Below are 24,231 nucleotides of genomic sequence, written 5' to 3' on the forward strand. Positions count from 1 at the left end.
GAGAAAGACTACATAACTAGGGTTTGGCTAATGTGACCCCATATGCTCTTTTCTTTTGCCTTTTGCTTTTTTGCTCCCCTCCCCCCCCCCCCCCCCCTCTCAAGCATGTGGGAAATGAGAAAGCAGCCTGGTCTTCAATAGTTTGCTTTGTGTTTCTTTATTATGGTCAGTCACAGCAGTTGAGCGATGAATGTTTCACTTTAAGAAGAAAATCTTCTTAACCTTAAAGGGATGAATCAGGTGTAAATGTTCTACTTGATACATTCAGAAGGATCCTTTTGTAGATTAATGCTTTAAAATTGAAAAAAAAATGTTTATACATTGAAGTCTGACTCAGACCCTTGTTCAAAAATATCTACAAACATCACCTCTTGTTCCTTAAGAGAAATAAATATATTTACCATGATGTTTCTAAAATAAAATAGGTAAGTTTTAAAAATAAAATCATTAGATGTTCTTTAATTAATCGTAGTCATACTGGCTACTGGAGGCATTGTTTATAGGAAAAAGCATTTGTCAGTATATATAATTTTTGTTACTGAATATATTCCTACATGTTTGAATGAGAAAGATCCTATCACACATTGATACTCTGCAGCAATTTTTATATGATAATAGACAGCAGGTGAGGATGTATAATTATAAGTTACCAGCTGGTTAAGAAGGGGTAATTTTTAAAATGCAAAAATCAGCAATTACACTCAGCTTACTTTAAGCCTCTGCCCTCTCAAGCCCTATCTCTAAGGGAGATAAAATAATGAAAAATACTTCGCTAAACTGCTGGCAAAATCTTATTGTTTGTATCACTCTTGGAAAAGACTCTTGGACTGCAGTGGAATCCTTGCTATTGATTGGCTGGTTAAATAGGGGACTATTAGCTTTCAGACAGGCTAGATTGATTATACAGCAGCAGCAGGAGCTGAGACTCCGAGCTGAGCGGGCGGTCAGGGTGAAAAGGAAGGGAAAGAGAGGGGAGAGAGAGAGAGAGAGAGAGAGAAGAGAGAGAGAGAGAGAGAGAGAGAGAGAGAGAGAGAGAGAGGAACGCAAGGTGGGGAGGAAGCCAGTGCATGTTCCATAGCATCACTATGTGACTGCTTGTGCCCGATAATCTTGCTCTGTAGCTCCCTCAGAGAACAACTTACTGAGGTGCCTTTCTCTTCACAAGAGGGATGTCAGCTCTGAGCTCTAGCAGGAAATAACAGACTTCACCTTGGAATAGCTCATCTTACTCCTGCATCATTAAAGCGGATTTTTAAAAGGAAACAAAACACAAGTCCCTCTTCCAGTTCCACTTTGTTCCAGCATTGAACAGGAACAGTTTCATGCTCCAGGTAAGGAAATTAAATTTTTATCTCAGATTCCTTCTTAATCATTAACAGCAAAAATACATCATAGCTTTGCATGTTTTTAAAACTGAGTTTGCAGGGACGCATTTAAGTAAATTCTTTACACGTGTGTGGATTTAGAAATGTGGAAATGCATACTGTGTTTATATTAATATCTTTGCCTTTTGAAAAAGCTCCAGGTACAGATTTTTTTCAAAAATAAGACCACTATATCATAAGTTTCTGTAGCAGATACTCCATATAAAGAAGAAAAATAAGCCAAGTTCATATTACAAAGTACATTTTTTGTGACAGCCTTAAAATATTTTCATATTGTTTTTAGCTGTTAAACAACTTTGGTAAATAATAGCATATCAAGAAAGTATCATTATTGCATTACTATCCATTATTATATTTTATGCAAACATAGATGCTATCATATGCTTTTCAGTGATTGTTAGTGGTTATTTTTTCTGAATCTGTTTTTTGATTGTAGTTTTAACTCTTTAATACAAACAGAATATTTCTTAAATGATGTGACATTAGACTGCCCTCTTATTGTGGCTACTGATGGTCAGCATTTGTTCTTAAGAAAGTACTGAGCTAAGGTAAAGAAATATGACTCTGGAGATGTTTAGCTATTTTAGAGTTCATTGCTTACCTGCAATAGCATCAATTAATGTTTTGAGTGTCAGGAATGCTATGTGTGGGTTAAGCATCTGAATATATGAGAACTTTGCACATATTAAATCCTCTATTGGGAAGAATAGATTTTTTTTAAAAAATGATATCTGAGGAAATTGACGAGATGGACTGGAAATAATGAGCTGGGGCAATGCAGTCGTGATGTATTTGATTGACCTTAGTTTTATAGGTCACAGATATCAACTGCTAAGCAGAAAACACTGTGACAGAAAGGATTTATTTAATGCTTGCTGGAACTCAAATGGTTTATGACATTTTTATGTCAATTTATTTGCTTTTGGATTAATTAAGAGATATTTTACTCCAAAAATTACTCTGACTGTCCTTTTGAGTGAAGTTCCCTGAGTCACTCCTCTGATCAAAGAACAAACTGCCATCTGTGATAAGTCAGCAAAAGTTTTTAATACGTTGTTCGATGTTTCAAACAAAAACACAATTGCCAAACTTATTGGTAGCCAGTATTTCTGAATTTATAATTATTACATATTTTAAATAGTTGTTTTGTGTGTTTTATTCAGCCTTGTTTATATTTTAAATAAAAATGCATATTTGAGAAGCATAACTTTTATGACATTCATTTTGTCTTCTGAATGCAAGATGATATTTAGATGCTTCCTAATAACGCAAATATTATTACAGCTACCTTGGTATTCTATTGATGTAATTATATCAGAAGTGAATAACTGAATTGTTGATATAAATTTTGGAAAGTACAGTTGGTTTTAGGAAGTGGAGATATGGGTTAAATAATAGTGGTATTTTTGTTTTTAAATTGAATCATTTGCTTTTAAAAAAACTATATATATATTTCTTTCAAGTATGATATTTGGGAAACAAATGCCAAACCATTATTGAGAATGGTGACCGGTACTATAGACCCTGTATTTACGCATATAGGTGCCGTATCATGCCAAATTCACGCATGGAATTTGTTTTAAATCTATTATAACCTTGTTTAGTTATTGTTTTGCTTATATTAAGTATGCTTTTAATAACTGTATTCAAAATTATATTTTAATCATTCCATTTTATTATCTATTGATAAATAATATAACATCTCACTCAAGGATGCAACTTTGTTTTAACAAATTCCTCTACTAATTTTTAAGTTTAATATACAAAATTACTTTAAATTTTATAATTTTTGTTGCAACAATCTTAAGTATCCAAGTTGCTTTATACAGTTTGGTTTCCTCCTGGTACTTACTTATGGGCTATATTGATTTATAGGCAATTAAAGAAACCTTAATTCTAATTGTATTGTATATGCTTTCATGAGGCCATTAAAATTTTAGCATCGGTAGATGTAACATTAGTGCTTAAATTTTTTCTCTGAATAGGCATATTCTTCCTTCAAAAATACTTTAAAAGTGATTTCTTAGCACTCTCTGCTTCTTGCACTAGAACATTCTTCTTAGTTTATACTCAATATTACTTTGATTTCCTTTTTTGTTTTCTTAAAATTCCTTAATTTATCCCGTAAGGAATTTAATTTCCCATATTATTAACAGGAAATGGTCAATGATTGGAAAAAAAAGTTTTATTTAAAAAAATATTTCACACTTTCCAGCTGTGTAATGAATATGCCTCCTGCATTCCAGATCAGTGCTCTTCCGGAACATGATTGAGGAAGACAAGTGTGCTAGGAATCACATATGTAAGCATCACTGAGTCTGAAATCTAACAGCTTACTTCACCAATTCCTCTTAGGGATTCTCAGGATTTGCATTTTTGAAAGAGCTTTAATTGACATTTCATTCAACCCTCCATTCACTTCCATAGTATCAAGTATCTTTCCTGAATACTCATTTTAGCCCTTGTGAAACAAGAATTGAGAAAATACAACCTCTTCTGTTTTTATAGATATCTGAACCATTAGGGGGCTCTTTCTTCCTGTGTTATACTCATCAGACCACTGAAAGAGGTTATAGAGCTCTCTTGAAGTGTTTTCCCTGTTTTTACAGTGTAGATACTTTTAGAAGTAGCTTTACGCTACTCGCCACACAAAGAAACATTTAAGATCAATATGAAGCCTTTATTTTCAAAGGAAAGTGAAATACATCCTATGCTTTTCAAACTTACTGTCTTTAAAGTATTCTTGTATATAAAATGCTTAATACTTTAAAAAATGGCTTGAAATATTAATATGACCTATTTTAGGCAAATGTAAAGATGATATGTTATCCAAGTAGCACCATAAGAAATAAAAAAATACGGCAAAACCTGAGGGAAGAAACTTCCTTTACATGATCTCCACATATCTATGGACAGCACAGAAAGTCAATAACTCTGTGGCTTCCATGCAGTTTGCTTTCAGGAGAAGAGATCAGCAGACAGCTAAAAATAGAATATTACCTGTTTTTTTTTTTTCTTTTACAAAAATAGAGATAGAAGACTTGAAGATAAAAGAATGTTTTAACTATTCACACCCACAGAGAAAAAAATTTTTAAATTCCAGAAAATATTGTATGTATGGCATGACATAAAGTTGTCATTATATACGCAGAGGTTCATGGGAGGGTTTATTATGGGAAGAAGGGGTATTTCTCTTATCACTTTTGAAAGCCAGGTATATTGAATTGTACTGTAGAACTTTCTTAATAAATGGAAACATATTCCTCCCATCTCTACAGCAGGTAGAGATCTTCTCTTACTGCAGGACTTGTTTGGGGGTTATGCAGCATTTAATAATGAGTCCATAAACAAGCAACTTACTTAGTTGGTCTAAGCTTTCTTGAAATCATGCTAGCTCATGGAAAGAGAAAGACGTGACATACGCAATGTGAATGACATTTCTTTTGAGAAGTCAGAGAAAAGGAGGAATTCTAAGCAATGAATCATGGAATGCTATCATTTTTGGCATAGCTCCTTGACTTATCAGTGTAAAAGAGCCGTTGCTTAAATAAAATGGAAAGATGAAAATGGTAAAGATACATCTTTCACTGGTGTTTTCAAAGTAAATGTATAAGGGTTTTATTATCTGCCTGAAAAATTTACATACTCTGAAAATAGTGAATTTTGAATACAACTAGCATATATATATATATACTAATCAAAGTTGTGTGGAAATCAATCCACATCTACTGGTATATAATATAATGCTGTTCTTTCTTACAAAATTAGATTTTGATAATATAAATTTTTGAGCAATGTGACTTGAGTGAGAAGTCTAATGTTATGTATTTGATGTCAACCATAAATAAAATATGTTGAGGACTTTAATATCTTCTTAAAAGAGATTATCTTTCATATTAAAGTAGCACAGATATGGAGATGGGCTAAAATTGAAAATAAGATAAACAAAAATGCAACAACTATATAGAAATTTTTGTATGTTGCAAAATTTTGCTAACAGCCAAGAGATACAATGAAATGAATATATTCATGTTTTCTGTGTAATGGTAAAGAAGTAGAGGTACCACTGACATGTAATATTTCTCTGTCTCACAGAGTATGGGGAAATTCTCTCTAGGGATGTGGGAAGTAGGAAAATGAGTAACTGAAATGGGTAATTTTTAATAAAATAAGTTGATGTCAGGCTTTGTAAGGAAACAAGAGGACTAATGTCTATTGGGTTTAATCTAATGAACTTAGATCTTATTAACAATTAGAAAGTATATGTGGGTTTCCATTTGCCCTCTTGTTGCTATGATCAATGATACAGAATCACTCCTTGGCCTATTTGTCTTTGTAAAACTATGTTTGTGTATGATTGGATGAGATGTGTATGTGTATCTGGATACAGTTGTTTTTATAAAGTCTGAATAACATAGAAATACAATCACCTGTACTATATAACATGATTTGCATACTGTAACTTTCATTTATTTTCTCAAATTATCCTCTCTATATTTGATCCTTCCTCCAACTCCAACACACACACACATACACAGGCACTGCCATTATATCTGGTTATTTTACATTAAAATTTGCTTAGATGTGACTTTAGATGGGTCCATAGGATGCCTCTTCTGTTACTTTACTTCCTGTCCAGTAGAACTCTGTCTTGAATCATATACCTTCATCCTTGAGCCAGCCCTGCTGTTTTCCAAACTGTAGTCACTCTTTATTTTTTTATTTGTTTGTTTGTTTATTCATCTACTGAAGGGCATCTTGGTCGCTTCCAAGTTTTGAATACAAGAGGATTTTGGCCCAGTTTACTGAGAATAGAGGAAGATAATATATCAGACTAGAGACAGCATTTTAGTCATCCTAATATGAATAAAGTATAAAAGAGAGTGAGTGTAATTTCATGTCTACCAGATATACTAATGCCACTCATAGGTTTAAAGTTATCCATTCTCATCCATTCTTGGCAGAAATAAAATGAGGGAAGATCCAATAGTGAGGTATTGTGTATACCAAACATGGTTTTTTGGCAGGCAAAGCAAATGGGTTTCAAACATCTATGGTATATATATATATATATATAATAATATATATATATATATATATATATATATATATATATATATATATATATATATATAAATGATCAGACTGTATCTTCAAATCAGTTTCAGCTTTAAAAAAAAAAGGACAGAAAAGAGGAGAGTTTCTATATACCAGCCATACTCCCATCTCTGCCAGTTTTCTTTATGATTAACATCTTGCTTTAGTGTGGTACATTTGTTATAATGGAAGAACTGTTATTGATTCATCGTTATTAACTTGGGTTCATAGTTTACATTAGAGTTGACTTTCTGTAATATTTCTTTTCTCAAATTATCCTCTCTGTATTCAATCCTTCCCCCAACTTTTGACATATAATGACGTATATCTACCATTACAGTATCAGACAGAACAGTTTAACTGCCCTACAATCCTCCTGTGTACCACCTAGTTATTATTTCCTCAGTTTCTTCTCTGTAACACTTGAAAAGCACTGATCTTTTTATTTATTTATTTTTTTTGAGATGGAATCTCACTCTATCGCCAGGCTGGAGTGCAGTGGCATGATCTCAGCTCATTGCAACCTCTGCTTCCCAGGTTCAAGCAAATCTTCTGTCTCAGCCTCCCAATTAGCTGGGATTACAGGTGCCCACCACCACACCCTGCTAATTTTTGTATTTTTAGTAAAGACGGGGTTTCAATATGTTGGCCAGGATGGTCTCAATGTCTTGACCATGTTATTCACCTGCCTCGACCTCCCAAAATGCTGGGATTACAGGAATGAGTCACTGTGCATGACCAGCACTGATCTTTTAATATATTTGTAGTTTTGTCTCTGAATGTCATGTAGTTGGAACACTAGATTTGCTTTTCTGATTTGCTTATTAACAAACATTTAGAGTTCTTCGTTATCTTTTATGGTTTGATGGCTCATTTCTTTTAACTGCTAAATAATATTCTATTGTATGGATGAACTACAGTTTGTATATTCATTCATCTACTGAAGGGCATTTTGGTTGCTTCCAAGTTTTGGCAATCAACTCATTTGGGTAAATACACATGAGCAGGATTTCTGGATTATATGATGAGAACATGTTTATTTGAAGGGATACATCAAAATTTTGGCTTGGAGTACAAGCTATATAAATGATTTTGAAAATGTTTTAATGTCTCTGACTTTCTTTTCCTCTCCATTCCCCTTTTCTTTTCATTTAAAATGGAGGGCAATGTAGTTGGTTAAACAGTCTCATGTTCTAATTCTTATATGAAGGTGGGTATTTTCAAGACTTGCAGCCTTCCCACTTAACGACTCTGCAGCTATTTGCCTGCCTACTCACTGAAAGCAGCATGCAGTTATAGTATAATAGGTGGGTTAATGTGTATAAGCTCCTTCAAAATAGACAGTGTTAGAGATGAATACGGGTACATTATATAGTGAGTATGATTAGATATCCCTCAGAAACAAAACATAAAGTACTTGGTGAGAGAAAGCTCTTTAAGGAAGAAAATACAAGGTCGAGATTTGTTTATGCTCCCCTTTGGTGCATTTATTTGAATTTAAAAGATGTTAATATTGAAGACAAAGGATTGGAGTAACTTGCTCACAAACTAATTACATTTTGGAAGGACCCTTGAAAAACAGACAAATAAGTGAATGAAGTATAAATAAGACCATCATTTTCTCAAGATGTATATTGATCCTCAAAGGAATAGATAGGAAATGTATTTCAAACACCGTAACTTTCTGTCAGTTGCCGTCTCTGTCTTTGTGTGTGAGTATGCATGCTAGCATACTTTTTTCTAGTGAATTAATTTATATTCTGAAATGCCCACTCCTGACATTCATTCAATAATTTATGTTTGCTTTTGATATTCTTTTTCATAAAGTTTAGTTGTTGGCTGGCAGAGGTACTCAGGGTATCATTTCTACCATCTAGTTATTGAATACTTCTGTCATAAATCAATATAACTAACTCCTTGACTTGAACTCAAGAACTAATCAATGTATTGCCAAAAACATTACTTAATAAAGTTTTACGTAAACTGAAATGAGAACAGGACATTTTGACCCATAGCGGCAACATTATTACTGAGAATACTACAGGTTTTCCAAAGGAAATTTTTGAAGCCCAGTTATACAATTCCTTTGATAGAAGGGAAAAGAGAGTAGGTCATTGGACTTCAAATCCAGATCCTTCTGTGTCGGAAGCTCATTTTCTTTAACGCTATGTAATATCACCACATTTACTCTAGAACCTTAGAGAAGGCTTTTAACATCTGTCAGCCTGTGTTTGTCATCTTTATAATAATGGCATGTACCTTAGAGGGCTAATCCACAGGTTCCAAGAGGTTATAGAGGTAAAAACCTTAGAAGAGTGACTGACAAAATCACAGATATGTGAACAACAGTAGGACACATATTTTATTCACATATTCAGTGCTTCTAAATTCACAGTTCTTGAAAATCTTATCTAAACTGTCTTCCTTCTAACCTTCATTCAGCCGTCCAGGAAATATTTGCTGAACACATCCTAAGTATGACAATTTTTTCTTGATTATTCAAGTGGCTGCAAGAATGAATAAAAAGAGTTTAGGCATTCTCCACCTAGCAGACAGGGAAGAAAACCGTCACAGTTCTTAAATTGTCTTTAGTGTTTAAATGTCCCAGTCTGTCCTTTCTTCTATGATGCTGAACTGGGTTGGAGGCTCTGGAAGGAACATTTCTCCTTTTCTAGCTTGGAACTCATTAAGATCTGCCAAGAGTGTACTATATAGAGTTGCAAAGCAGGATGAAAGAAAAGCACCTTCTCCTTTCTTTTCTGTTTGCTTCCCTTATCAGCCTGGCTCTTAATGATTTTCACCTCCTCAGCAGTGGGTAATTCTAGAAGCATTTGCTTCCAGTTTCCAGCTGTTCCTAGAACTCCTAAAATGAGCCTCACTGTGCCCCCTCATTGGTTACAGGCAGGCACTGCTTAGTCCATTGCTCTATGGAGCCCCTTCTCCATCTTTTAGGTTCTCGTATTCTCAATAAGTAGCTGTCATTGAGAAAACAAAATATTTCAAAGTCATTTGTTAAAAAAAAAGGTGAAAAGAATACTTCAACACAGAGTGTAAATTGAAAGTTTATGTTACACTTTCTAAAAAGCATGTATTTAACTCTAAAAGATCATAGAAAAAGAACCAAGAAAGTTACTTTTATTCTTCTAGCCCTAGGAATGGTGGCGGCTTCCAACATTTAAAATATTTGTTACCTCGCTGTTCTCTTCTTTATTTTCAGTCTTCCAAGAAATGTATTGAATATTTTGTTGAAGTAACTGCTGTGCTTTCTGTTTACCTGACTCATTACTGACTGAATAAAGATTTCATGCTTGAAATGGATAAAGAAAAGTTAATATCAGAAAATGAGTGAGTTACCAGTGTTGGATCCAGGGAACTGATTTGATCATGGCGTTTGGCCTTGAACACAGTACTGAACAATTTGCTAATGTGAATTGGAGTACTGATAATCTATAGCATGCACTCGCTTTTCCAGCCAGCTATGTTTATTTGTGGTACAGAACCTTCTGAAACAAAGCTCAAGTAACCAAGTGGTGACCGTCTTTCATTCTTTGTTCATAATGGTGATTACAAGACTATAAGATGAAATAATTGTTTTAATTGCACTTGACAGTTTACAGATAAACAAATAAGCCAACAAGCCAGAAAAATAAAAAAAAAAAAAAAACAAACAAAAACCTTTAAGCTCATGGCTTTAAATAAAGAGAATCAGAAAGCTTTTAAGGCCATCTGAGTGGGGTTACACTGAGAAATTTGAAGCAACAGAAGCTTCCTTCCTCTAAGTATGTAGCCTAGCCTTTTATTACTTGATGCTCTGGAGGAAATCACCTGAGATACTTGCGGTGCAAAGGTAGCCCATTTTCTCATAGATTTACTCACGCCCTTAGTATCTCTTGACTTTCCTAATTAGAGTCAGCACTCAGCGTTTTCCAGAATATATATAAAATCTGTCCCAGGAGGAAGTAGCTGGCACTTCAAGATATTTGCAAGATTTTGCTAATTGATGTCAGCAAAAAGCAGGGGACTATGTGAGGTACTAGATTTTAAGAGAATTAGACAAAAGATGACAAAATGTAATACTGGATTTGGCCAAATTCTTCAGTATGGTTTTACCTACAAGAGATCTATTTTTAATGGGGTTGCTTGCACACCTGAAAATAGCACTAAGGGCTTCTTTGGTTGGTTGACAGAAACATGTGTTCACCAGTGACCTACATTCTAGAAGGTTAAAATGCTAGAACATTTTTTATCATAACACAGAAGGAAAAATGCAAAGGAAGATAGGAATGTCAGGGCAGATTGATGATATGCAGGCTGACTCCGCCCTCTCTTTCACTTCTCTCCCACCTGGAGGTCTCAGGATAATCCACTAAGGCACGGAAAAAGAAGCAGGGATGAGAGTAACCAGAATATTTCAAGCACCAATTTAAACATTTTAGAGTGCTATCCACAGAGGTCAAGACATGATGGTAGAAGATGCCACCATTGATATATGCTCACTGATGTCAGTGGAGATGGAGAGATTCCAGAGAAATAGAAGCCAAGTAGCAATGCTTAATTAGCTGCCACAGCTAAGAAGCTGCACTTCCCAAATAAGCAGCAGGAACTAAGTAGTAATCAGGATTTTACTTACAAGGATGTTTGCTGTTAGCCCATTGATTACATTCTTTCTACTAAAATTTTAGTGAGTATATACAACAACAACAACAACAACAAATTTAGGTCTATGGTCGGAAATTCAACTTGAGTTCCCATTAGGAAAAACCATGGCCTCTAAACCAGTTCTCAAAACAAGGCCAGTTCACATATATCTGGAACAACTTAATTGACTGGGGTGGTGGATTCCCTTGAGTAAAGAAGAGCTATTCTGCATCAGGTATACATTGTAAAATTTTCCCCAGTCCTTCAAAGGAACCTATGGTGACTTGCTACGGTGACCATACCTGAAGGAGAAAAATATGTCAATTTTTAAAATGTACTCACTAGCTTCGAAGTGGTGTGAATTTCTGGTGACCCAAAATACACTGTGACCTCCCAAAGTTAGCGATTATGGTGATCATGTGATATATAAAGTTTTGACCTACATTTAAATCACAATGAACTCAGCTATTTTGTTAAATCACCTTATAATTCTTTCCCTACTGCCTGAAACTATAATTAATATAAAAATAATTGGCTAATGGCAATGTCTTTTTGTTAGATTTCTAACTCTTACAGTGAGAATATTATGGGATAAAGAGCCAAATGGAAGCCTCTGAAATGTTCTTTCCCTCTAAAATGGCAAAAGTAATACAGCTTTTAATAACTGCTGGAATGCTTCTAAATGCAAGATTTTATGCAAAAGGATGAGACCTTTTCATTACTAAATCTGAAAAGAGATTTCAGAGTACTTGATATTTGAGTTGTGTTTAAAATCGTGATTTTGGGAGGTGGAGGCGGGTGGATCACCTGAGGTCAGGAGTTCAAGACCAGCCTGGCCAGCATGGTGAAGACCCACCTCTAATAAAAATACAAAAATTAGCTTGGCATGGTGGTGTATGCCTGTAGTCCCAGCTACTCAGGCTGCTGAGGCAGGAGAATTGCTTGAATCCAGGAGGTGGAGGTTGCAGTGAGCAGAGACTGCACCAGTGCACTCCAGCCTGGGTAGTAGACTGAAACTCCATCTAAAATAAACAAACAAACAAATAAATGGTGAGAATTATGCAAGAAATAATTGTGGAAAGAGGACATTAAGAATGATTATTGAGGGATGGGAAAATTGCATGTTGTTCAGCATGGCTGAAATGTAAGGCCATTTTGAGGAAGCAGGAGCTATGGGCCCTGGAGAGATAGGTGAACAGATTGCAGAAGTGTATGATTATTATTATGCTAAGGAATATGCATGTTGCGAATGATAAGTCCTTAAATGTTTTTAAATCATGGAGTAGCATGATTGAATTTGATTAAAAGATAGAAGTAGGGTACTTCAATAATCATATATTACGCTTGCCATGGCCTCCTTCTATAACTAGAGATTATTGGGGCAAATATATCACACATAGGCTTCTCTGCTAATTTCTTTAATTTCAAGTGTTAGCCCCAAGATCAGAGTCGCATTTTGTTTTGGCTAACGAGATGAGTTTAAGGAGCTCTTTTTTGACTGCTGTGGTACCAGATGTAATGTAACTAAATGAGTGACCGAAGCAATAGAGCTTCCTAATTTATCAGTTAATGTTTTGTGCATACTAAGTACACTTTAGATTTGTCACAACCAGTTGTTTGATTTAAGCCTGTGAATGGATACCTGAACTGCAGCAGCAAAGGATTTTTAAACTCATGAACACTAATTAACAAATAATAATAATTAACATTTAAGTAGTTTCCTTTCTAAATTTTGTTTATTGAAAAAAAAACACAAAAAACAAGCTGAATTATTGTTAACAATTAAATTGGGGAAGATTAAGAAGCCATTCTAGACCTGGCTATGCCAAAAGTATAAAAGTGTATTCCTATTCTGTTAAGCTGGAAACTGTGCTTCCAAACATGGATCAAACAAGAAACCATTGTTTGTCTACATCTTAACTTGTACATTTCAGACTTTTGTTATTGGGTTTAGATGATACCTCTATTTATCAGCTCTCACAAATGTAACCAAAGAAAACCTTTCTGTTGACACCAATACACTTTTTCTCTCTCTGCCCCATCCCCTATTTTTTAACCGTGAAGTAATTTAAAAATAAAAATATATTATTTGTTACAGAGACATTTGTGCTTTTTTGCTGTCATGCTGTAAGTCCCAGACTAATGATTAAGTCAGCATGAGTCAGAGCTTACTGATCCTTTTGGAGTTAAATTTTCCATGTGTTGTAGAAAAAAAAAATGATCTAGATTAGTTAGAAAACAATCCAAAAAAAAACTACCTTCTCAAAGGATGATCTATATGCCAGTAGAACTGACATTTACTAGGAGCTTGTTAAAAAGGATAGAAATACAGTGGCATTAACTGGATAAGTATATACATTTTAACATTATTCTCAGGTGTATCATAGCTATATTAAAGATGTAGAAGTGCTAAACAAACTTATTCTATGATTTTAACCTAATTGTTTTATTCATATTAAATACTATGTCTTTCCATACTGTTTTAATTTTAAATTAAAAAAATAACTCAATACTGTTTTATTCCACAACACTGTGTTAAATCTAGAAACAAGAGAATAAAGCCACAGTTTTTGGTTTTTTTGGCTGGTAAAATACTACCTTTAGGAGAACAAATAATCACAAAACAGTAATTATAGTATTTTTAATAAAAATTATAGACTGTATTAGAATATGAAGTTATCTTTAATTGTATGAAACATCATAATGCTAAATGCAGGTGAAACACATTTTTATCATATACAGTATTCAGATCAATTAATTATTGGCAACTATCCCTTTATATAGATCCCATTATTAAAATGTTTACTAACCCCATTCCACATTTTGCTTAATGACATAGGTACATGAGATTGCCTCATTTTCTCAAATTTTCTCATGTTCAGGGGAGATTCTTCAGGCATTATTGAACAATAATAGCCTGTATTCCTTTGTGTATAGTGCCAAACTCTTATTTCTCCTTGTCCCCAAGCAACTTTGAAACTCTTGATATTAATTTCTATTTCTCTTTTCAAGAGTTTATTACATGTATTAACTATTTTAAGTGAAAAATCAATTCCCACTACATTATCTTACCCTTTGGATTTGTGGATGTACAAAGTAGGTCACCTATTTTCTTTTCTATTATAGATCTCTGGTTTATGTGAGACTGTGTCTATAAATTTAATAATTAAACTTTTCTAAATTTTTATTGTAATACCTTTGAATATTGCTATAAAATTGTTGCATATACTTTTTGTTCATAATAGTCTATTTCATTTGGGACCTGTGAGGCAGCTCTTAGCATATCATAGAAATGATATTTTCAAATAAAAATGTGAAATGTCATTTGTTTTGAACTTTTTGGAATTCTTTTTGATACTGAAATAAATTTTAATGAAGACATTCCAAGACTGGAAAAAAACTCAGTTTTATATGTAATGTTCAATCATGAACCTGGAATTATTTCAACTAAGAAAATCATTTTTATTGCATTTAATTTTTTTCTGTTTTGAATAGACTTTATTTTTTAGGATTCACTGTTAGTGCTGTACATGCAATGGGTTTTGAAAAATATATAATGGCATGTGTTCACTATTATAGTATCATACAGAATAGTTGCACTGCCGTAGAAAATCTTCTATACTTGACCTATTCATTTCTTCTTCCACCCTTACCCCTGGCAACTACTGACTTTTTCTCTGACTACATAGTTTTGTCTTTTCCAGTATTTCTTATAATTGGAATCATACAGTATGTAGCCTTATCAGATTGGTTTCTTTCACTTAGTAAGATAAATTTAAGATTGTTCCATATCTTTTTGGTTTGATAGCTCATTTCTTTGTAGCACAAAAAAATCCCACTGTCCTCATGCACTACAATTTATTTTTCCATTCACCTATTGAAGGATATCTTGCTTGCTTACAAGTTTTGAAAATATGAATAATACTGCTATAAACATCCATGTACAGTTTTTTTGTGTGGATGTAAACTTTCAACTTTTGTGGGTAAGTACCAAAGAACATGACTGTAGATTGTAAGGTAAGATTTGCTTAGTTTTGTAAAAAACTGGCCAACTATCTTCCAGCATATCTTTGTAACTTATGTTCCCCACTAGCAAAAACTGGAAGTTCCTGTTGCTTCATATCTTTGCTAGCATTCAGTATTGTCAAAGTTCTGAATTTTGGCTATTCTAACACATGTATAACAGTATCTTGTTGTTTTAATTTGCATTTCCCTAATGATATATGATATGGAACATCGTTTCATATTCCTTTATAGCTATCTTCTTTGTTGAGACATCTGTTCAGGTCTTTGGCTCATTTAAAAAAAATACTTATTATTTTATTACCTCCTATTAAGCATAACCACAAAATCATCAAACTAGATTCCTTCAACATGTGTCCATTGAGCACACACAGTGTCCAATCTGTGCATAGAGGTAGATGGTTTGGGTTCTCATTATCTACAAACTTGCTTTTAAAACAACTGGGCAGCCGATGGTTGTGTGAATGTACACTTGCTTCACATATTCACTGTTTAAGCCATAATAACATTAGACCTCTCTTGCAATTTCTTAGAACAATTCATTCACAAATGATTATTGCTAATAAAAACTCCTTTAAAGACATATTTAATTGGTGACACTTAGCTTGAACACCTAACAGTAATGATACATAGCCCCATTTGTGATCTTCTCCATGCACAACTCTTTGATCCCCTGTTTACATCAGGTACATAACAGTATAAAACTATCCATGACACTCTAGGGCATTGCTTTACCTGTATTTTGCACAGGTATTTTCCCTGACTGGCTGAATGACCTTTGAAGGTGGTTATTAGAGTACTAGTTGCAGAACAGATAATAGGCGCTCAATAAATACGTGTTGAAAGAATCCAGTTTGGTGATCCTGTGGTTATTCTCAATAGGAGGCATTTTTTTTTATTTTATTGGCTCATTTTTTATTCTGTTTGTTAATTTTCTTACTGCTGAGTTTTAGGATGCTATGTGTATGTTGGATAATATAATAGGCCTTTTTGAAATATATCTTTTGAAAATATTTTCTTGTAGTTTTGGCTTGTCTTCTGATTCTCATAATATTGAATGTAATTTAAGAATTTACTCTTTAAATCATTTACCAACTTGGCAAACATTTGTTAGGTACCTGTGACAAGAATAAAGCATAATTTCCAATTCACCCTGAATTTAGTCTAGTAGAAAAGAGATTTAGATCACCTCTAGAGGAGTTGTCATGAAGATAAGGCTAGTTCTAACTAGGAGAAGCTGATCATGCTGCTTAGTAGAAGCAGCTGACACCAGCTGATATTTCTCCACTCTGAATCTCTCTGCTCTTAAATAACCTTTGAGTCTTAATGGATTTGTGTGTGTGTGTGTGTGTGTGTTGGGGGCCAGGGCAGTAGTTAAAATCATTAGCTGATTCCTAATATACTTTTTCATCCTTAAATATTATATACTATTTTATCACCATTTTATTTGGAAATTTTCATCGACGTATATTAAATCATTAAAATTTTAATATAATTATGACTAACAATCTAGGTATTTGGAATTTGGGTTCTGAAAATAGAGCACCCTCCATGACTGTTTAAAAGTCATGGTATCCTTAGGAAGATACAGTATTCTAGGGTAAGTCCTTTTAAAAATCATCCCTGTCAAATAAGAAACTCAGAAATCTGTGACAGCATGGGGGCCTGATGGCAGAGAGTATGCTGATTCAGTTCTTGCAATTTCAGTGATGACTTCTCACCTGCACTTAGCAGCTGTTTGATTGCTTGGTTCACTGGAGCATATGATGCTGAACCAAACCATGGGTCAATAAAGTCATTTGCAATGATCAACCCTGTGAGTGAAAGAGGTGATGAATCAACCAAAACTCCTTTAGGTAACAGACCTAGCAGGGAAATTTTGCTCTTTAGGTAGTAACATATAATCAAATGAATCAGCAGCCTGCACATCTCCCTAATTAATTTTAGTACCTTTGGAGAAGGCATGCAACAAACTTTTAAATGCTTTTTTGTTGTTGTTTAATAGGGATGTTAGTGCGTAGACAGCAAACTAGGCAGAAAACCTTTCAACCTTGACTTTATAGGCACTTAGACAGTGATTTCTTGATTTTTATATCATCCGGTTTGAATTCAATACTAACTTGAATATTCTTCACATTTCTACATATTTTTCTATTAGTTTAAAATAAAACATTACTGTAATTATTATAAAAGTGACATTGCTAATTTTTATATCAAGAAAGTTATAACATCTGTTCTTTTTTGAGAGCGTACTATGTGCCATGAGCCATGTCCTTTACATGTATTTAATTGCTGAAAATTTAGTAATTTTGGAATTGTTTAAAATGAGTGCCACATTATGTACCATACTAGTTCAAACTAATGTATGATTAAATAACCACTTGCTATGCTTATGTTTGAATTATAAGAATGAGACTCCTTTCTGATTTACACCAGTTAACCTCTGGAGATCTGATGTTATAACACAATACGAACTGCTTACATGAGTCATTTGATTCAATGCTTGTGTTATCCCTGGGCAGGGAGGTATCATCACACTGTTGATAGGAGATGAACTGATGTTTACCAAGTAAGCTTCGAAATTTGGGTGAAGAATATTATAATCAGAATTTTACATTTATTCTCCTTGAAAATCCCACTTGTCATGAAAATCTTAATTTTTTTAATTAAATTTATATTGGCAAATATTTTTGTGCTAAAATGTAATAATGAGTCACTTTTGGGCCAGTCTGAAGGAAGAAATGCTTCAGCGCTTTGTAGGAATTAATTGAGTCTGCCCCTAAGCAATGGCTTTGGCTTTACAGAGATTCATCCACTCAAAAAGTATTTGTTCAGTGGCTGCAGGTGACAGTGGGGTTTTCTCTTCTTTATCAGAGTTGGCTTTATTTGAAATCAACCCACTTTAAAAAATGTGAGGCAATGAGAAACCCACAGCCTTCTTCGTGTGTTCTGTGAATCCCTGGAAAAGCATCAGTTCATATAACAGGTGGACAATAGTGTTGAATCCAAACTCGAAGAGACTGAAGGGATGAATGTATCATGCAAACACCACAAACTAAGCATCATGTAGCTCCTGTTTATGTTTTCAACTACCAAACCACCAGAGATTTTACTCTGGCTCCTTCATTACATGTAGTACCTGGGTTCATGCCAGTTCTCTGGCTTTTCTTATCTCCCACTTTCTCTGTAATTTATATATTTCACTCACTTTCCTAAGCTATTTAAATAAATGCCAAGTTCTCCTCACTTGGTAGTCTGGAGATATTAATCTCTTTTATACTCTTCCTGTCAGTCTCCAGGATAATGCTCAAAGGCTTTCTGAAGGCCAAGATGCCTTCTCTATAAGGAGATAAGCTTTCCTTAGGAGGCAATTGTCAGTGTGTGCATGTGTGTATGTATGTGTTATTATGTTTTAACCTGTTTGCCCTATTCTGTGTTGTAAACACCCAAGTTTCAAATTACTACGATATAGAAAATGTTAAATCTTCAATGAAGTGGTCACACTTCCTTTGCTTTGAACAGCTCAAGTTAATAAAAACTGAATGAAACAAGTGTGATTGTTATAGAATTAATTATATCAAGCTGAACACTTTGTCCCTATAATTTATATTCCTTGGTCATAGAAATTTCTCTAGGTCCATGCATCAAATGTCTGTTTCCAAACATGATTTTCTTATCTGTTTGAACCATTTTTATGTGAACCTTCAAAATCCTAAATACTTGTCTTTAAATGTTTTTCCCCCCTATGGTGGATTAAAATATCATAGCCAGAATGAAACGCAATAATCCATATTTAGTTTCGTCAGTGAAGGATAAGGGAGGTAGCATTTCCTTATTTTGAAGTGCAACACTTCAAATGAAGACATATACAGATCTCTTGTAGCTACAAAGTAATTTATTGACAATGAAAATCCCTGATTATTTCTCATATATGTGTTACTGATCAGATCAATATCTCTTCCTCTGTGATTTTTAAATTATTAATATTTTTTCTTTTATTTTCATCTGACAACCATGTTTCCATGTAACCATATTCATATAAATTTGCATTCTTGTTTTCTTTACTTATGTTTTTCTCTCCAGTCTCTCCATGCAATTATTAGTTGAACTAGTATTCTTTTGGATTTCTTTATACTCTTGAAACCTATACTATTTTGATATTCTCTGTAAAATGGCTTATTATATATGTGAAGCAAATAATATATTTCTCACAAAATTGTTAATTGATATTTTTCATTTTGTGCCTATTACTATCTGTCATATAAACATACATACTAGTAATTTCCTGAAATAGTCTCTTTTGTCTTTTGTGTATTATAACTTGGAACTTTCAAAGAATTTACTTACCCTCTAAAGCAGGCATCCCCAGACTTTTTACACAGTGGGCCAGTTCACTGTCCCTCAGACCGTTGGAGGGCCGCCACATACTGTGCTCCTCTCACTGACCACCAATGAAAGAGGTGCCCCTTCCTGAAGTGCGGCAAGGGGGCCGGATAAATGGCCTCAGGGGGCCGCATGCGGCCCGCGGGCCATAGTTTGGGGATGTCTGCTCTGAAGCTTCAAAGAAATATGGTTATTTTCTTTTAGGAATAGAATGTCCCATCCCCAAAGAATATTATTTATGTCCGCCCCTCATTGAATTATGAGGTAATATTTTCTTATGATAGTCCCAAACAAGAATAATAAGAAAATGTCACCAATTACTTGAAATCATCATAGTAAAGAGAACAAAATCTCCAGGCATTTTAGAGAAAGAAACAAATCTACATTAATCCTTCATTCATAGATTAATTCTTTGAAAACCATTTACTTAACACCGTCTTAATTTTATGCTAAAAAAAATAGTCACCAAAGGGCTGGATGGAGGGAGTAGGCAAATAATCCACTAATGCTTTGAAAGGGGCCAACATTTAATGGGAAAAATGTCTGTAAATATCTGGTGTCTTGAGTGCTGCGTGATGGTTTGTGTAAAGCAAAAGCCTGCTGCTAGAGTACACAGGAGTGAGCATCTGAGGGTACAGTAGTAAGAGATGAGAACTGGCCTACGTAATAGGAGAAAGGTATCTTATGTAAAAGCCTTCAATAAAAAGAGTGAGTATTTGGCTGGGGATGTGTATCTGGAATTGAACTTTTCAAAGTGATTGACCTGTATCTTTGACCTCTTTGCAAAGTGATTGACTCTGGGCATCTTGCATGAACTGTATTGCAGTGGTCCCTTTAACACATTGGCTTCCTAAGCAGAGGATGTCTTTTTAAATGGAAGGCCTTTTAGATCTGCTGAGCACTTTGATGGGTGGGTGCACATATTTTAGCCTGAAGCCTGTCAGGACAGCATGAGGCATGTTAATTGCTCTTGCAATACTTTTATGATTCCTCTACAGAAAGTGAGAAAATCAGACTTTTTCTTCAGCTATGCAATATTCTATTGGTGATACGTAGCACACCAATAGATGGTGGAAAAAGCATTTAGAAAATCACAAGGAATGAGGGACTTATAGCAATGTGGGGTGATAATGTAAAGGAAACCAAAGAGTTATGTCGACTCTCTCATTTTTGGCTTTAAATATTGAATGAATGCTGGTGCTCTATGCAGAATTTACAAAGAAGGGAGGAACAGTTTGAAAAGCAGTGAAGATAATGGATTTGGTCTAGAGAATTATAGAATTCAAGATATGTGGGGGAGTGTAAATGTGAATGCAAAAGACCTCTGGGAATTTTTAAAAAGAATAAAGTAAAGTAGATTGGTAAAGAATATTAGAAAAGCAGAGGTACATTTGAAGTAATCAGGGCTTGAAGTTTAAAAAACAAAAGGCAGGAGTGATTTGAAAGTCTGTCTCAGTTGTTTAACACTTTGTAACAAATCAGTCCACAATCTGATTGCTCAAAGCAGTAATTATCATTACATGATATCTTAAAGAGTCTGTGTGTCAGTAATTTAAGAAAAGCTTGGCTTGGTGGTACTGGCTGGTCTTAGCTTGGACTACTATAACAAAATACAGTAGATTGAGTGACTTAAGCAACAGACAATTTTTTCTCATAGTTCTGGAGACTGGGAAGTTCAAGGTTAAGCTTCTGTCAGATTTCATTCATGATGAAGGCTCTCTTCCTGGCTGGTAGATGACTGTGTTCTCCATACATGCTCACATGACTTGTTCTTTTTGTTTGTGGAGATAGAGAGCTCTTGTCTCTCTTGCTTTTCTTTTAAGGAAACTAATCCCAATACAAGACCATCTTTATGTCTTTAAACCTAATTACCTCCCAAATACCTAATTTCCTAAATGTCAAAACACCAAAGGTTAGGGCAATATGTAACGTAACATGTAAATTTCTGGGGGAGGCACTAACATTCAGACCATAACTTGGCTAAAGATGTCTGATGCACTTAGGCACAGCTCCATAAGGCTGGAGCTGCAGCAGCTGAGAGATATCCTCACATATGGGTCTCTTCATTTAGTCTCAAGCTTCTCCAGTGAATCTCTTCACATGAGCAAGTTTGGGCGTCTTTACTGCTTCAGAACAGCAGAGTGGCTTATCTGGTGATGCCAGGTTCTGGTGCAAGTGTTCCAAGTCATAAGCTGCATATTATCTTGTATGACCTAACCTCAGAAGTCATCCACTGTCACTGCTGCAGGTGTCTAGCCTATCTTGGTTACAAGCCTATCCAGATTAAAGTGAAAAGAGTTAGATTCCACTTTTGATGGGACAGCGGCAAAGTTCTTGAACAGCACATAAAGTGGGAGAAACTGTTGCTATCTTTGGAAGATGTTATGCAAAAAATAAAAAAGTGATCCAATGTGTAATCATTGATGGAGATATAAAATATGATAATTTCTAAAAATGTCATTAGATTTATCCCTGGTGTTAAGCTTTACAAAGTTGTGATAAAGGCAAAAGTAAGATTTCAATGATGTAAGAATTCAGTGAGAAGTGAGGAAGTAGAGAAAAAGTGTAAAAATTCCATTCATAAATACTGAAGATAAAAAATAAGGTAGATTGTCTAGAAGGTTAACCTTTGCAAAGATTGACTTTTTTTTTTTTTAAAGATTGACTTTTAATATGTGAAAGACTTGAACTTATTAGTACGCTGAAAGGAAATTATGGCTCTTGGGACAAATCTGGCCTGTAGCCTATTTTTATAAATCAAGTTTTATTGGAACACGGCCACACATTTGAGCTTCAACAACCAAATTGAGTAGTTGTGACCAAACCTGTCTGACTCACAACATCTAAAATACTGACTAGATATCTAGTACTTTACATAATTTTTCTTTCCACGCCCTGAAATAGAAGAGAAAATAGTGAAATATTACATTTAAAAATATGGGGGCAACTAGGAGGGGTGAGATTCCTGAAGAGCTGAAAATTTGTGCAGTCCTAATGTTAATTCAGATTGTTTGTTTTAGTTATAAGGACAGAAGCTTGCTAATGATGTATGTGAGATTCGGCACTGAAAAAACTTATTAAAATAATAAATGTATAAATAAGAACAGCTTTACTAAAAATTTAATCACTCTTTAGGAGTAAAAGACAATACGACTGATCCAGATTTTTTCGTAGTCTAGAAACAGATACTGTGTAAACTATTGGTAAAGTAGTACAAGTACTTTTTTCATTTCAAGTGTGGGTGAAGAATGTTGTCTTTTTTTTTCTTTTTTTTGAGACAGAGCCTTGCTCTGTTGCCAGGTGCCAGGCTGGAGTGCAGTGGTGGGATCTCAGCTGACTGCAACCTCTGTCTCCCGGGTTCAAGCAATTCTCCTGTCTCAGCCTCCCGAGTAGCTGGGACTACAGGCACGTGCCACCACGCCCAGCTAATTTTTGTATTTTTTAGTACAGATGGGGTTTCACCATGATGGCCAGGATGGTCTTGATCTCTTGCCCTCGTGATCCGCTCACCTCGGCCTCCCAAAGTGTTGGGATTACAGGCGTGAGCCACCGCACCCGGCCCAGTCTTATGATATATGCAACTTCAAGGCCGCAATGAAATTAATTATATTTTCCCTAAAATTACAAGAGTCAACTTTGGTTTCCCAGTGGACTTCCTAGCTGCAATGAGTAGCCTGCTGTTATGTGGGACATCTAATCTGTAGTCCAACTTCCTGAGAACATGGTTAAAGTCGTATGCTACCAAGATTCTTCATCTGTAATATAGGGAGCTTTCATCTTTATGGTATGTTCTTGGAATTAAATCAGATATTCTATACTTAGCCCAAGAAATGTGTTGTTTCTGTTTTGTTGTTGTTTGTTTTGTATCTATTGTCAGAAGACAGTTTGTTTCAGTTATAAGGACAGAAGTTTGCTAATGATGTTTGGTAACAACGCTAAAGAATGCTAACTTTGGACAACATATGTAACCAACAATTATGCTGATGGTAGCAACCTTATTAAGAAAGACTATGTAGCACCAAAAATCATAAATATTAAAATGACTCCTTTAAATAAAGATAAAACATGCCCAGATTAACTTTGAGGAATATTTTCAAATTATCATATAAATTGGAATCTTCCCATAGACTAAAGATTGCTGTTTAATAAATTCCTGCAAACATGATAGCATATTTCTAAAATAGAAGTATATTAACATTAAAACATATTTTTAGAAAACCTGGAAAAGAATCTTAATGTTAGAAAAATCCTAAAATAGGCTGGGCACAGTGGCTCATGCTTGTAATCCCAGCTGTTTGGGAGGCCAAGGCAGGTGGATCACGAGGTCAGGAGTTCAAGACAAGCCTGGCCAACATGGTGAAAACCCATCTCTACTAAAAATACAAAAATTAGCCAGACATGGTAGACCACACCTGTTATCCCAGCTACTTGGGAGGCTGAGGCAAGAGAATTGCTTGAACCCATGAGACAGAGGTTGCAGCAAACCAGTATCATACTACTACACTCCAGCCTGAGTGATGGAGCACGACTTTTTTTCAAAAAAAAAAAAAAAAAAAAAAAAAAAAGAAAAGGAAAGTAAAAGAAATATCCTAAGTTATTATTAAGGTGAAGGCTCTTTTTTTGAGAAAATGAAATTTCACGGCTGGGCACAATGGCTCACACATATAATCCCAGCACTTTGGGAGGCTGAGGTGGGCAGATCACC

At 34.7% G+C, this 24,231-nt stretch overlaps 1 protein-coding gene across 4 annotated transcripts in view; it reads left to right on the forward strand.

The window, feature by feature from the left end:
• The first annotated feature begins 1,020 nt into the window (after positions 1-1,020).
• Positions 1,021-24,231, forward strand: part of CDH18 (cadherin 18) — a 1,096,529-nt gene continuing 1,073,318 nt past the window's right edge. For all 4 annotated transcript variants that reach the window (XM_074386991.1, XM_074386980.1, XM_074386983.1 and 1 more), the window contains exon 1: positions 1,021-1,331. The gene's annotated coding sequence lies outside the window, so the exon portion shown is untranslated. The remainder of the gene's footprint in view (positions 1,332-24,231) is intronic.

The sequence above is a fragment of the Saimiri boliviensis genome, chromosome 1, assembly GCF_048565385.1.
Source record: "Saimiri boliviensis isolate mSaiBol1 chromosome 1, mSaiBol1.pri, whole genome shotgun sequence".
NCBI lineage: Eukaryota > Metazoa > Chordata > Mammalia > Primates > Cebidae > Saimiri > Saimiri boliviensis.